Raw genomic sequence first — 14,872 nt, 5'->3', positions numbered from 1 at the left:
CGAACCGCATCAAGAGGGATTCTGAAGGAGAGGTGGTTCCAACTGTAACAGATTCAGTCGAAGGAAATGAACAATCAGTACCCTCGGTTACTTTAAGGAGATCTTCTCGTCCGTCCAAGCCTCCAAAGCGATACGGTTTTGAATAACTAGCTTCGTTGGCGGACGTATCTCCTGTTTCGTTTGCCTTTACTGTAGTTCGATAGTTCTCCTATGTATCCTGCTTCGCAATATGATCAATTCGTTCATGTGTCCATAATAAACCGACTACATTTGGCTTACATTTTTCAGGCGGGAAGAATGTCATAAAATTTCTGTTGTAACGCCCGCATGTACCTAGTATTCCGTACTATAGTTCCTATTAGTAAGTTACTTCGTTCTAGAACTAATGACAATTGTTAGCATTGACTCGGCTCTTGTACGTTCAAGACCTACAACTACTGTTCTCCTTGTAAGTATTCTGTAAATAGTTTCGTTATGTGTAAGACCTTCACATATGAATATATTCTTATTACGTTGCCGTTTTCCTGTTTTATAGTAGTTTTATTTTGTTCCAGGATGTTGCGTTCTTGTTGAATAAAGCTCATGTTGAGTTACCTCGGCTTTCGCTTACGACAGTTTCGCTATGTCTCCTTATGTCTCGCTAAGTCTCCATATGACTCCTTATGTCTCGCTATGTCTTGCTATGTCTCCTTATGTCTTGCTATGTCTCCTAATGTTTCGCTATTCCTCCTTATGTCTCCATATGTCTCCTTTTGTCTTGCTATGTCTCGCTATGTCTCCTTATGCCTCGCTATGTCTCCTTATGCCTCACTATGTCTCCTTATGCCTCGCTATGTCTCCTTATGCCTCGCTATGTCTCCTTATGTCTCGCTATGTCTCCATATGTCTCGCTCTATCGCCTTATGTCTCGCTATATCTTGCTATGTCCCCTCACGTTACGCTATGTCTCCTTATGTCTTGCTATGTCTCCTTATGTCTCGCAATGTCTCCTTATGTCTCGCTATGTTTCCATGTCTCGCTGTGTCCTTATGTCTCGCTGTCTCCTTATGTCTCGATATGTCTCCATATGTCTCGCCATGTCTTCTTATGTCTCGTTTTGTCTCCTTATGTCTCGCTATGTCTTCTTATGTGTGGCTATGTTGGATTACAATAGTCTGTATGAAATAAACTGTAGGAAGCCGTAAAGTACAAAACGGTGGTTCCGTTTTCGTGCGGGAAAACGTTCCCGTCGTTTAATTTAACGGTAAATGACCGGCCACTGTAACGCCGGTGGGAACGTTTTTTTTACGGTCGATTTGCTAACAGTGTAGATTGATTGGAAGAGAATTGATTTGCGCTATTCTTCTGTGTTATGCATCATATTCATGGAGTAAAAATAGTTATAGATTTATTAATTTTCTCGAGTATCTGCAATAATATATTCTTTACATTCGATGATGTCACTTATGTGCTCAAAAGTTGGTATAATATGCAGAAGTGTCAGGTTAAAAATAGGCTTCTTGAACAGTAGGTGCATGGGTTTGTTCATCATAGGCTAAATTCAAATTCACCTTGCTATACGGTATGTCAAGTTAGAGTCGACGCTCCTTTCGTTTCGACGTATCACATAGCAAACGTACGCGTGTATGTTCATCGACGCCATTTATAAAATGGAAGATGGTCAGGGTTCGTGCGTTTACCCTTCGCGTGTGCAACACGCACTTGATGCAAGCGTGTTGAAGGTAACGCAACGCAAGCATGTTGACGTACACGCCATGCAAGAGTGTTAAAACGCTCGCGTGTTGATAAGTTCGTACCCATGCACAATGCACATGCAGCGTCTCAACTCAAGGCAGGGGCTTGTCACGCTCTCGCTAAGAGTTCATGCCAGCTACTGAGCAGGGGAAGCCAAATGGTGGCCTGACCAGCCGCTGATTTCGTGTGTCATTTGACCCTTATATTTTCTACCATGGAACTACCAAAAATAGCACCTATTGGGCGGCTCATTAGGGGAGGCAGCTATTTCATATCTGATTCATCTCAAATCCGAGAGCGGCAACCGAAACCCGAAAGACAGCCGCGTCTAAATTTTGACAGGGTTGGACCAGGTATTGTGAGCATATGATGAAATTCGTTATTATGGCGGCGACGTTGCATTGTCCTTGCTCGGTGGTTCGCCTCCTGTGGCGCAATGGGGAGTCGCCCGGGGCCAGCAGCTGTTGGCCCCTGGAGCGGTAAAGGATCCACCAGGGGGTGGGTTGCAACGTGGGATCGAGCCGCAAGAAGAGATGCCCAACACCCCCTCGCTCAAAACAGAGGAAGATGGGACTAGCCGCCCCGGACCCCTCTTTAATAACTTTCAAGGCGAGGGCCCCTTGGGGGCCCTCATCGGTGCCTGCCGGACGGTGGCGAACCGTTTGGACAGGCTGGCAGCAGCCCTTAGGGTGATTGGACTCCGGTCCATTCACCCGCACCCCGGGCCGAGGAACTGGAGAGGGCGAAGGGGAGTGGGAGAGAGACGAAGAGAAGAGAGGAGGGAAAGGCGTCACGAGGGTCGGAGGAGGAGGAGGAGAGATCGAGAGAGAGGCTGAGATTGTGAATGGAGGTGTGGTTGGGAGGCAAAGGAGTGAGAGAGTGATTGTGACGTGGAAAGTGCAGAGGTTGTCAACGAGAGAGCATAATAGGAGGCGTTTGAGGAGAGTGATAGAGAAGATTGTGAGGAATGGGTGGAAGATTGTTTTGTTGAGTGAAATAAGTGCGGATGATGAGGGTGTGTTGTGGCTGGGAGAGGAAGAGGAAAGAGTGGTGGTGGTACATGGGAAGAAGTCGGCTGTGGTTTTGAGAAGTGAGGCTTTAGAGGTGTGGGTGAAAGATGGTTTGAGGAGAGAGTGACTGCTGTGGTGTTGGGAGGGTTGCGTCTGGTATCAGTGAATCAGCCTGTGTGGGGAACGAATGATGACGGAATGAAGAGGCACAGAAGAGCGGTTGAGAATCAAGTTGCGTGTGGTGGAAGTGAGAAATTGATTATAGGGGGAGATTTTAACTCGAATGTTGGCAGAGGGAATGAAAGGGAAGGGGTATGCGGAAGGTATAGAATAGAATAGAAGTGTCGGCGTTGAAGACATAGGCCCATGGCCTGTTGCCGATTCTTGAACTTTTCGTGACTTGATTCACAAGGGATCCGGCCTTTGGAACCCGATCTTTCCTTTCTGAGTGGAGGTGTGGTTCAGAGGTGATGTTGTGGCATCCTCTGATTGTGCGTAGAGCGGCGTTTTGTACTGTTTGTAGCTGGGAGGCGGTTGAAATTCGACTTCCATGGGTGTGACTGGTGTCCAGGCTGTGTAGGCATAATCGATGATTGGGCTGCCAATTACTAAGTAGGTTTGGAGGAGTGTTTCTTTGTTTTGTCTGTAAGTGGTTCCAGAGAGGGCTTTGAGGATGTTGTTGCATTGCGAAGCTTTGGAGGCGGTGCTTTTACGGTGGCGATGAAGATGAACATCGTGTCGAAGGTGAGGACGAGCATTTTTGGGTTGTGGTTGAGCGGCCGCTCTTGATTGTTGATTTCCACTTCTGGGTGGTGATTGTACTGAGTGGTGTGAGGTGTGATGAACGTGACTGTTGACTTGGTAGCTGAAATTTGGAGGTTGCGTTTGGTGAAGGTGGTCAGCTCCGGCAGGTAGTTGTTGAGTTGTTCGGTAAGTCGTACAGTGTCGGGTCTGGTTGTGTAGTTGGTGAAGTCGTCTGCATGAGATATGATTTTGGTGTTCGGCGGTTTGGTGGGGCTTTGGAATCTTAGTGGTTGATGAGCAACATGGATAGCGCGGATCCTTGTGTTACCCCAGTGTGGATGATTCGTTGTTTCGATATTTCGTTGCGGAATCCGGTGTAGGCTGAGCTTCCACGTAGATGGTTTGTGATTCAGCTGGCGATTGAACCGGGCAGGGTGGAATCGAGAAGGTCGTTGACAATTGTTCGATGGTTGACTTGACTTGTCAACCATAACATGTCCCTGACGATGACTTGTACCCCGCAAAAACATATCCCCGACGATGATGTGTAGCTCACAGAAACATAGAAGGGACGACGACGTGTAGCCTACTAAAAATATCTCTGGTGATGACATTTACCCGACAGGAACCTATCGTACGAGCGCCAGTTTGACGAGAACAAACGGGCCATCAAGGACGCCGGTGGCATCCCTGCGCTTATTCGCCTCCTGTGGACGATTGAAGTGAAGGAGCTCGTGACGGGCATCCAGTGGAATCTGTCCTCCTGTGAGGTGAGTAACGACCCTATCCTCCTGATGTCTTCTGGTTGTAGAGCTCCCTGGACGTTATATACCTCCTGTTATATCGCATACCCTATTGCTATGCCTCATATCAGCAACGCTGCAGTAGATGTAATGCCCTGTAGCAGCAATGCCTTAATTAATAAGCCATAATGCTCTCTGGTCGCAGCACCCTATTATCTTTAACGCCCCTGGGTTCTTTAACGCCCCCTTGTGTTGCAGGAGCTCAAGACGTGCATGCATGCTGGACGTGTTGGTTGGTTGTGGGGGCCACGCCAGGAAGCCCGCGCCACGCAAGAAAGCCGCCACCCGAGCCGGCTCGTACCATAGCTGCACGCCCCTACCCGGAGCCTGGGGGTTGTGGACTGAGAGCCCGAAAGACATAGAAGTGTTGTAAGTGACACTAGGATCTTGGTTTCATGTGTGTGTGGTATGATGGTGTTGTTTAGAGTGACTGTGGGTCGATGTTGATGCTCCTTTGTGTGGCTTGTTAGTAGTGTGCTTGTTGATTTGGTGGGGGCTACTTTGAGTCTGTTGCGTGCTAGCCAGCCCTCTAGTTGTGTGATGTAAGGTCTGTCTCTTATACACATCTAGATGTGTATAAGAGACATATGTTGATGAGGGTAATGTGTTTTTTGTGACCTGTCTGGATGTGAAATGCCTGTAGTTCCGTGTGCCTGTCTACTTGTGCTAGAGTTCTGATATGCTGAGTTTTCTCCAGGTAGGCAACACTGTGGTGAATGTATGTAATCAATCCCCCACCCTCCCCTTGTTGCCTATCCTGTCTGATGGCTGTGTAGTTTGGGATGGATGGTGTCTTGTGTGAGTGCCTAAGCTTTGTCTCTTGTATAATGGCGACGTGAATTTTGTTAAAGTGCATGTATTTTTTGAGTTCAACATGCTTGGTGCGTAGGCCGTCAATGTTGAGTTGTAGGATGTTAAGGTTTTGAAGGCGGGTCGGTGGTGTGTTGTCTTGTGGTCGTTCGGGAGGGACTGGGGGCGAGGCGGGGAGGGAGGCCCAGGCAGGGGGCGAGGTGGCAGCGGAGGAGCCGGAGGGCGCACCGGCACGTGGGGAGCCGGTGTATGCTGTTGGACTTGCGGTGCAGATGCGATGGTCACAGGGCGGCACAATGAGCAGCGCCAGTTGCTGGTGTGGTGTCTAAGGGTTACTAATAAATGAGATACCACTAGCAGGTTTTTTGTTATATGTACCTTGCGCAGAGATTTCGCCATTATTGATTATAACGCATAAAATATTTTTTGGACGTAATGCAGCATACAATTATTTTATTTTGTGAACACTGCGACGTTAGACGCGACTAAATTCCTTCTGAAGCACAAACTTCGCAGCGTCCTTTAGGGTGGCCGAACACAGGCCAGTGCACGCCAGTGTTAGAAAGTCTCACTGAAGATGGCACCGAGTAGTTAAACTTCCTTCTCTTGACTCTTTTGTCTGCGCGTTCACACTTTCCGATAGTCAACAAGCCTTGTGCTAGTGATCTTCTGTAAGTGAAGAAGTTAATCTCATGTCCGGTTGTTACTTGAAGATCAATGAACGAATTTACAACTGCCATGTCAAACAGCCCGAAAAAAATTCGATGCCACAATTTTTTAGCCTTTCTGTTTAGTCCATATAGCTGGCGAAGCATGTCGTGTTTGTCCACTCCCATCATATAGGATTTATAATTACGTCAATCAAGAAGCAAGTTTGTCCATCAAGAGTCGAGTGTGTCCATCAAGAGGCGAGTTTATCCATCAAGAGGCGAGTTTGTCCATCAAGAGTCGAGTTTGTTCATCAAGAGGCGAGTTTATCCATCATGAGACGAGTTTGTCCATCAAGAGGCGAGTTTCCCCATATCTGAAATAGAAAGAAAATTATACTAATTTATGTTAATAATAAATAAGGCACATAAGCCCCATATTATCCCATCTGCTGAAGAGTTTGTGTACATACCGATTGCATTACTAGATTGAGGTAAAAACCCATTTTGCTCCATAGAATGAGCTACATTGAACAGAAAATTGTGATCACCTGACTAACTGGAGTTCTCATTTCCTGACGGTAACTGGGATGACCACTTAAAAATTGTCCATTAGTTACGTATAATACACGTATTTTCAGCATGATTTAGGAATAAATATCTTTCTAGACCTATAACGGAAAATAACTGCTCATGAATACAGTAAAACTTACCGGATTATGACATCTACAGGCGTTTATGTGGTGAGCAATTACAAGTGGATCCTTTCTTTCAGCCCTCTTCCTTTGATCTCGTTTACACACGTGACAGCGGTGAGGTGCCAGATGCCGCAATTTAATTGATTGCGAAGTGGTAACTGAGACTATCGTCAGTCGCTAACACGCTGCAGCAACATAGTTTGCTCGTAAAAAGGGAAAAATAATGGTGGTAATTGGAGGTACCGTCAGTCGTCAAAGGGTTAAGGTGATGAAGATATTTTCAGCAATTTCCCAATAAGCTGAAAATCGGCCTACCAAAATATATTGATAGAATCTTATATTTGTTTCATTTTCTCCTGTCTCCCCAACTTGATCATCTATTGAAAGCGTATAAAAAACGATAGTTCATTTTTAAATGCTAGCTGGATTTAAATTACAGATTGTAATGGATTTAAAAATGGATTTGAAATAGTGTGAGGAAGAACTAGTTCATCATGCGCAGATATTATACATGTCCTATATTATCCATTTGGTTTTTCTCCTGCGGATTTTCGTAAAACCATACATAATATTTAGGTTCCAGTCAATTTTAACGTAATTTACGGTGTAGTAGAAAAAAATGCGTTTCATTAGCACCTGCACCTGAAGAGAACTACTCACGGAGCACAGCTCTTTCATAATCCATTTGACTGCAATGCTGAAAATCTTCCAACTCAATTTCAAAAGGAAATTATTCGATGAGAACTATGGTGCGGAACGTTTATGCATTGACTAGATATTTACGAAATGTCTTTCGCATTTCAATTAAATTTGATTTGTAAACTGTAAATAGTAGGACCAATAAAGTAACAGTGTCTAATTGAAGGTATTAATAAAATACTGTAAATTTAAAAATGGTGTCCCCGACCCTATACCATTTTTGACGGCTTACTAGGCATTGCATCACTTCTGTTTATGGGACGCTGTCCATCAAGGCGAGCATGCTGGATACGTTTCATCAGCCTTTGAGGAGAAATAAACTTACTTAATCGAACCACGTAATTACTCTTGATCATTTTGTGGCATCTTTTGATCACAATATATTGGAAAAGTATCGAATGCGACATTGAAAAAATTCTTATCTAGCATTTCCATCTATCTTTATTTCATAATTATTATAACAAAATAAATGAATATTGCACCTGAAGCGGAACTACTTGATGGTGCGCAGCGTTTATGCATCGTCCAGATATTTAGGAAATATCATGCGCATTTTAATGAAAATTCATTTTTAAACCATAAATAGTAGGATCAATAAAGAAACAGTGTCTAATTGAATGTATTAATAAAATACTGTATAGTTCAAAAAGGTGTCCCCGATCCTATACAATTTTTGACAGATTACTAAGCGTTGCATCACTTCTGTTTATGGAGCGCTGTCCTTCAAAGCGAGCGTGCTGGAGACGTTTCATTAGCCTATGGGGAGAAATTACTTTGGGACAAAAAATAAAAATTACTTTATCACGAGGACATATTGAAAAAGCGCATATGAAAGTCAATACAATTTTTAATGCAAATTCAAGTTTTTCGAAAAACATGATATTACGACTCGCTTTGGGAAATACGGTACATGTAGCGCTCTTTTTTTCTAGATAATGCACTTTATCATCAAGCTGGGCATATTAAAAGAGAAGAAATTCATGTACTATGAAGCTCAATAACATTTTACTCAACAGTTGACAGTTTTGCAGCTAAGCCATGGTCTTCATTGAAACGTGTAACATACTCAGCAAGAAATTTGGTTCGACTCATTGAAAAAACGAACAAGAAGATTGTTAATAAAAAGCATGCTCTGGTCTTCAATCAAACTTGCATAAAAGAAAAGCTTCTGCCTAACTACACCAATATATATATATATATATATACTATGTATATATATACTAAATTTCGTTCAAATATGTTCAGTAGTTTTTAGAATTTTTTTTAGTAGAATTTGTTTTTAGTAGAAATTTAGAAGAAATTTCTTGATCACTGCGAATTTAAGCACGTATTGCTGTTTAAACCACCTATGAAGGTGAAATGGATCAAAACTCGCGTACGAAGACAAAATCGAAAAATTGTTTACGAGCTAAACATCAACGTTTGGTAGTTAGGAAGGTATATTCAAAATTTCGTTCAAATCTGTTCAGTAGTTTGGAAGAAATTCCTTGATTACTGCAAATTTCGGCCCGTATCGCCATCTAACTCACGAATGAATGCGAAATTTAAAAAACTTTTACGAGCTAAACATCAGCGTTAGGTTCTAATGAATGCGTGTACCAAGTTTCATGGAGCTGCGCTAATTGGTTTAGGAGATACAGTGGGGGGAAATAAATATTCGTACACTTGAAAAATCGTATTTTAATGTATGTAAGTACACAAACTTAACAGGAAAAGTTATTTAAATTATGTCCGCGACGTGCCATCAGGTTCAACCAGTCGGCCATGAGTTTTGCTGGCTTGTAAGCGTGTGCACGTTCCCATTATTATTGATACTCTCAGTTTTCTCGTCTGTGGCCGCTAGATTGTCGTACAAGAATGTAGAAAAGGCGGATAATGGACACTATATCAGTCTCTGAAATTTGTGTTTCACCTATCCAGTTTCAAGGCTCTGTTTGACTGTTCAACAATCATCCATAAGTTGATCATAACACGAGTCCTATATCTTTATATTAAGGTTTATTAAATAGACGTAATCGTGGCAAAATTCATCATGCCTTATCGTTTGTTTTATGTTTGCGATAGTAATTGCAGGCGCCTAATAAAAAATTATTTATATAATCGTACTGAAGTCGTATTGATAATTCATATGCAATTTATAATTACTTCTGCCGAATAACAGTTTAGGTATTAAAACCAGTTTATCACTGTTATTACTTGTTTGCAGTCACGATCTTTGTTTATAACCATAGAAAACCGTTTGTTATGAAATTTACCAGATAAACACAAATTTGAATAACGATGAATCATCTAAAATTAGAAGATCCTTCCATTAATATCGAGTATTACAATTGCTGCTACTTCTTTGCAAACTAAACCTAACTCTATTTAAACCAAACAAATTTTTAGTTCACAGTCCCCTAAAATGTTGGCAGTAAATCCTTAAAAAAAACTTTGAACGATAATTAGTAGCGGTTAGTATTGGCTTGTACTAGTGGCTGCCATTACTGGTTCCGCGTAAATATAGGCTTTTTGGGAATTTCCTAGTGATTCCTTGTGTCCGTAAAAAATTTGTTTCCATCACCCTAGTTTAGGAAATATCAGGTGCTAAATGCTAGAGTTCACTAACACCGCAGTATTTTGAAAATGTGTATGCGCACCACAATCAACAATCACTAAGTCAGGTTTTAGTGCCCAAAGCACATGCAGATGTATATATACAATCAAACACGTTACTGAACATGAACTATACTCACCCGCCTCGCCGCAGCTACAACTAAGGATTTTTAGGTTGCAGCGTTGGTGTCTAGTCACTAGCCGATGCCAGGATTCACAAGTCACTTGCTACTGAACTTAACAACATAAGATGAAGGTAAAGTAAACTGACATTGACACGAACCGCTACATCAGTGCAGGTAGCAAGGCTACCTAGTGTCCAGCTACAGAGATGTGCCAGGAGATGAACGCTGCCCAGTTAACATGTTCAGAGATATGCTAGAAAGAAATGCCGACACTTGAGTGCACTTGAGTGCAAGTCTCGTATCAAGTCAAGCAACTCAAAGCGTCGCAGATACATGCATGATATCAGCGCAGTATGTAACGTGAAGGACTATGTAACGAAAATGCCGGCTTTGTAAATATACAAGCTTTGCTTTATATTTGACATTATCTGAGATCATTAAGATATTCTGAATACTGCGTTAATCGATACCAATATTTTCATAAAATCATCTTCCGTGTATATTCACTAATCCAGTGACAAATATCTTTCGTATGTAACATCACGGCATGTGCAATTTTTTCCTGTTCAAAACATTCACGGGCCACGATAATATAGAAAGTTATTCATTATTACTGCCTTCTGAACATAATATCGTTTTTTGCAGTACTTCATCAAAAATTATCAATTTCTGCGCAATCATCCCTTGAACATTTCATTATTTATTTATTTATTATTCGCGCATTATTTATTTATTTATTTATCGCGCTACTGGCTTCTTGTATAGGATTACTATGTCCTCCCGTGCGCCCACATACGATGCCAATAACACGGTAAATAATGGGGATTAGTATTTGAAAGTTGCAGTGGCCGCCACTAGTATCACCGTGGAAAAGCATTTTATTATTGCTGGGACAGCAGTGCTTTGGACTTAAAGCTGGCTTATAGTTACCGCTGCGGTGAGTATGTAACTGCTAAACTTTCTTTAGTACGAGATAACTTAGTAATAAAAAATATAACTCGGTACTCACTGCAGTGAGTGACTAAGAGCGCATTTTCTCGTCCACGAAAACGTGAAGTCACGGACAGACGGACGGACATGACGAGCACAATAGCGCCTTTTTCCATAAATGAGAAAATGCGCTAAAAAGCTATTATAGATATCTTAGAAACACATTATTCTTTAAATTCAGGGCCACTTAACTTGGCTTGCTTTCTAAAGTGAGCCTGGATATTATTTCGTACGCGTGTGTTCAAGCATTCCTAAATTGAGATTGACTTATCAAACAAAAGTGTTTTTGATTTAAAATTTACTTATTTTTGTTGTTACCGCATTTCACCACAGACACAAATTTAGATAGAAGTAGATATTAAAAGATATGAGCTGTTGGATATAATTAAAAAATATTAATGGGCGTGAATCATATATACACAATTTAGATCTTGAATAAATAACAAAACATTATAAGCATGTTACTCTAATTTAAGACTATAATTCAACTTGAACTCATTCGTGAGCAACCATTGAAATAGGCAGAACTGGAAGTTTCTCAATCCATTACATCAAGTATGAACTATTCTAAGATTTGTATAATCCCATAAATTTTCCAACATTCTGCACATTGAATGAGTAAATCGCAGATGGAGAATTTATAAATACGATCCCTATACTAAGGTCCCTGCTAAGGGTAAATACGGTCCCTGCTAGATATTACTAAATCCGCCTTATTGGCAGAGACACGATAACGTAGCGACAAACAAAAACTGGCGCTGTTAGGGATCTTTTTAGGAGGAGCTTTAAAGTGACCAAACAAATTAACTTGCCCGCTAGAGGGCTAAAATGATGCTCATACTGTGCACCTTAACATTGGTGTTGAAAATGCTGCTTCCATTGTCAATCGTGAACAGTGCAATCTAATTGTGCAGAGGTTCATTGTTGAATTCACGACGAACTGTACTCGAAAATATTGTACAGGTTTGAATTTGGAATAAAACAATTTTTTTATATTTTTATTCTGCTTAGCGTCCTCCAAAATCAATGTCACGACAATTACCTTATCTTCAACATTATAATTTTCAATTGATTATTAATTACTAATCTATTAAACAGTGTTAATTTTTTATAATAAATATGTAAAAATGGAGGTACAGTGGGATATGGGGCGGCCAGTGTTTACTTCAATTATATAATGTATTAATTAATACACAAGACAGTGCATTAATTGACGTGGCGGAGGAAAGCGACCTTCAATAAATAAAAAAATTCGTGCGACAAATTTTTCCAAATTCTTCAATTTTAGGGACAAGCCATCATCGGTATTTATGTTAGGCCACTGAAATTCAATTATTTAGAAATAATTAAATTTATGGCTGCAGATATCATATTCTGCTGCTGTAGTATATCTAATAGTCTGTCATCGAGAACGGGCTGTTGTGCTGAGCGGGATTGCGCATCCGGCAGGAAAGACACAGCAGCTCGGCGCTGCCTTGCTTCATCTGGCGCGGGTTGTCGAGATGCAGGTAAGTCCGTCGACGGGGCTGTTACCGGAGCATTCGTAACTGTCTGCGAGTCCTTAGCTAGTCCGCTGGACTTCACAGCGAGGCCAACAATAGGCGAGTCTTGGATTGCGAATGATGGAAGGTTCACCAGCGAGTGAGCTGAAGATTTGACGGGAGCATCGACGATGGGAGTGCTCCTTGCGAGTGAAGAGCTCTCAAAAGGCAGGCTGACAACAGGTAAGTTAGAAACGAGCGCCCCTTCATCTGGCCTGGCCGTCGTTGCTTCAGGACGAGAAGTTACAATAGGGTTCACGAAGATTTGGCTTAGTTCTTGAATATCGGCAGGTGCGTCGTCTTGAAGAGATCCAAACGTTCGTTCCAAGTCCAATCTGGTTAATTCTTGTTCCAGAATATTCATTCTAGTTTCTTCCTCTTTATCCTTGATCAATTGCTTCTCGTGCTTCAGGTTCAAAATTTCTTTCTCGTGCTGCATCTTTAGCTGTAGTTCCTGTTCTTCGAGCTGCCTCTTCAGCTGAAGTTCCTGTTCTTCGAGCTGCCTCTTCAGCTGAAGTTCCTGTTCTTCGAGCTGCGTCACTCTCGCTCGTGCATCCTTGCGTGCCAAAAGTGCAGCGCGCTCCTCAGCTAGCTTAATGCGGGCAGCGGACGAACGCGACGATGCTGTAGAAGAGAGGCACGATCTGCTCGCTGCAGATTCGCGTACCTTGTAGAAAGACTGCGTGATTGAATCTATCTTCTGTCTAAATTCGTTGATCGAAGTCAGGTGCGGCGCTAGCCATTCTTGGTGAGCTTCTCCGCATCGCTCAAGAAGTGCATCTACAGCTATCAAATATTCAGTATACAGAGATTTAATTACTGTCAAGTTACCAGGAATATCGGAGAGGCAATCTTCTATTTCCTTTCGTTTCTTCGTAACAACACCCAGGGATCCGCTCGGAGGTCTAGTGGTTTTGTCGGGAAAACCTGACCTATCTGGCGACCGAGTGATTGGCATCTTGCGAAACAAATCTTAATCTTCACCACGTTTAAATTTCACCAATCAGACACTCTGTAACACAGCCATAATTGCAACAATGTAACGCCTTCCTCAAAGGACCAAGGTTTGCCAAGGTTAGCCTTACCAAGGTTTGCACTTCCAAGCTAACACAATACACGGAATTCCAGTGGCTGCTAGTTACTAAATGGTGGTAATGAATTGAGCGCGACTGTCGTTAGTTGGGCAAAAAATCACACTGAACCAAAATGGAAAATAATTAAATTGAGTCAGACGTTACTGAAAAATAATGAATTAAAACATAGGCTGGTTGGATGATAAAAGGTTAGATGCCTTCCGGCAACAATGGTCTGTGTGAAACTTATGTATTTTTGATCCGTCTCTGGTATAGCATTAATTTTACCAGACACTTTACCTAGTTCTTTAATCAACAGATGTGAATCATAATTGAATAAGTTATGCATAAACACTGGGATAAAATTAGGATTTCTAATTTTGAAATAGCGCCCCAGATGCGCTGGACATGTATGGTCTCCCGTTAGGTGGTTAAGTGGTCTCTAACCTTATAGTTTTCTTTAGTAAACTCTGCATGACAGACAGACATAGCAAACTGCAGCCTTCTTGTGTTCATAATATTTTTCATTTGATAAGAAAATCTTTTTTGGATATTGATATCATTGCTTTTTAGTGAATATTTAGTAATTTCTATCGCTTTTAGAGAATTTTCATTGATATTTATTGATTAAAGTCAAAGATTTATTTTAAATATAAATTCCATATTTAGTAAATATATATATAAAAATGATCATTTTCGCGAGCTCATTCAACTCTTTTTCAAGTCAGGAAAGGACGGATGAAGGACGCTACAAGAATCGGGTATCTTGGCAAATTTGCATGTCTCTGGAGTACAGCGGACCACGGTTCCCATCTCAGGCTTGCATGCTCCAATCACGAGGCGACTTATCCCAACAATGAGACGGCAATTTATTTCCATTTTAGACCAATGCATGAAATCGTTCAAGTATGGTCAAATAAACACCAAAAGTTATATGTTGGGAACATATTAAACCAGCCCAGCAAGTGAGTGGAGGCCGCCATATATTGCAGTTAATTTGTTTGAAGGACGTAAGATTATCAAAGCTCAAGTTAAAAAATTACTTAATTGTTGCTGAAAATAATAGTATCACGTAGGCGACAAAAAATGGACAATTCACACAGTTCGTTGTTATTTTCAACAAAATGCGTATCAAAACATTCATCACAAATCACAACTGACCTGTCAGGTCAGCCAATCTGCAACCGATCAAATTTGAAATTAGGTTGTCAAGAGCAGAGACTCTAATTGAATAATCAAGTTGGATATCAGCTTCTGTATATGATAAATACCAAAAAAGATCAAGTATTTTTAAAAATCGCGAGCAAGTTTAAAAGCAACGCTTGGTCTAAATTCTTAAAATCGACTTGAAACCAGTCTGAATGAAATTGTGCCCACACGTGTACACATTTGTGGAATCAGTT

Source organism: Hyalella azteca, unplaced genomic scaffold (genome assembly GCF_000764305.2).
Source record: "Hyalella azteca isolate HAZT.00-mixed unplaced genomic scaffold, Hazt_2.0.2 contig13552, whole genome shotgun sequence".
Lineage (NCBI taxonomy): Eukaryota > Metazoa > Arthropoda > Malacostraca > Amphipoda > Hyalellidae > Hyalella > Hyalella azteca.
Note: the sequence above shows the minus strand (reverse complement) of the source record.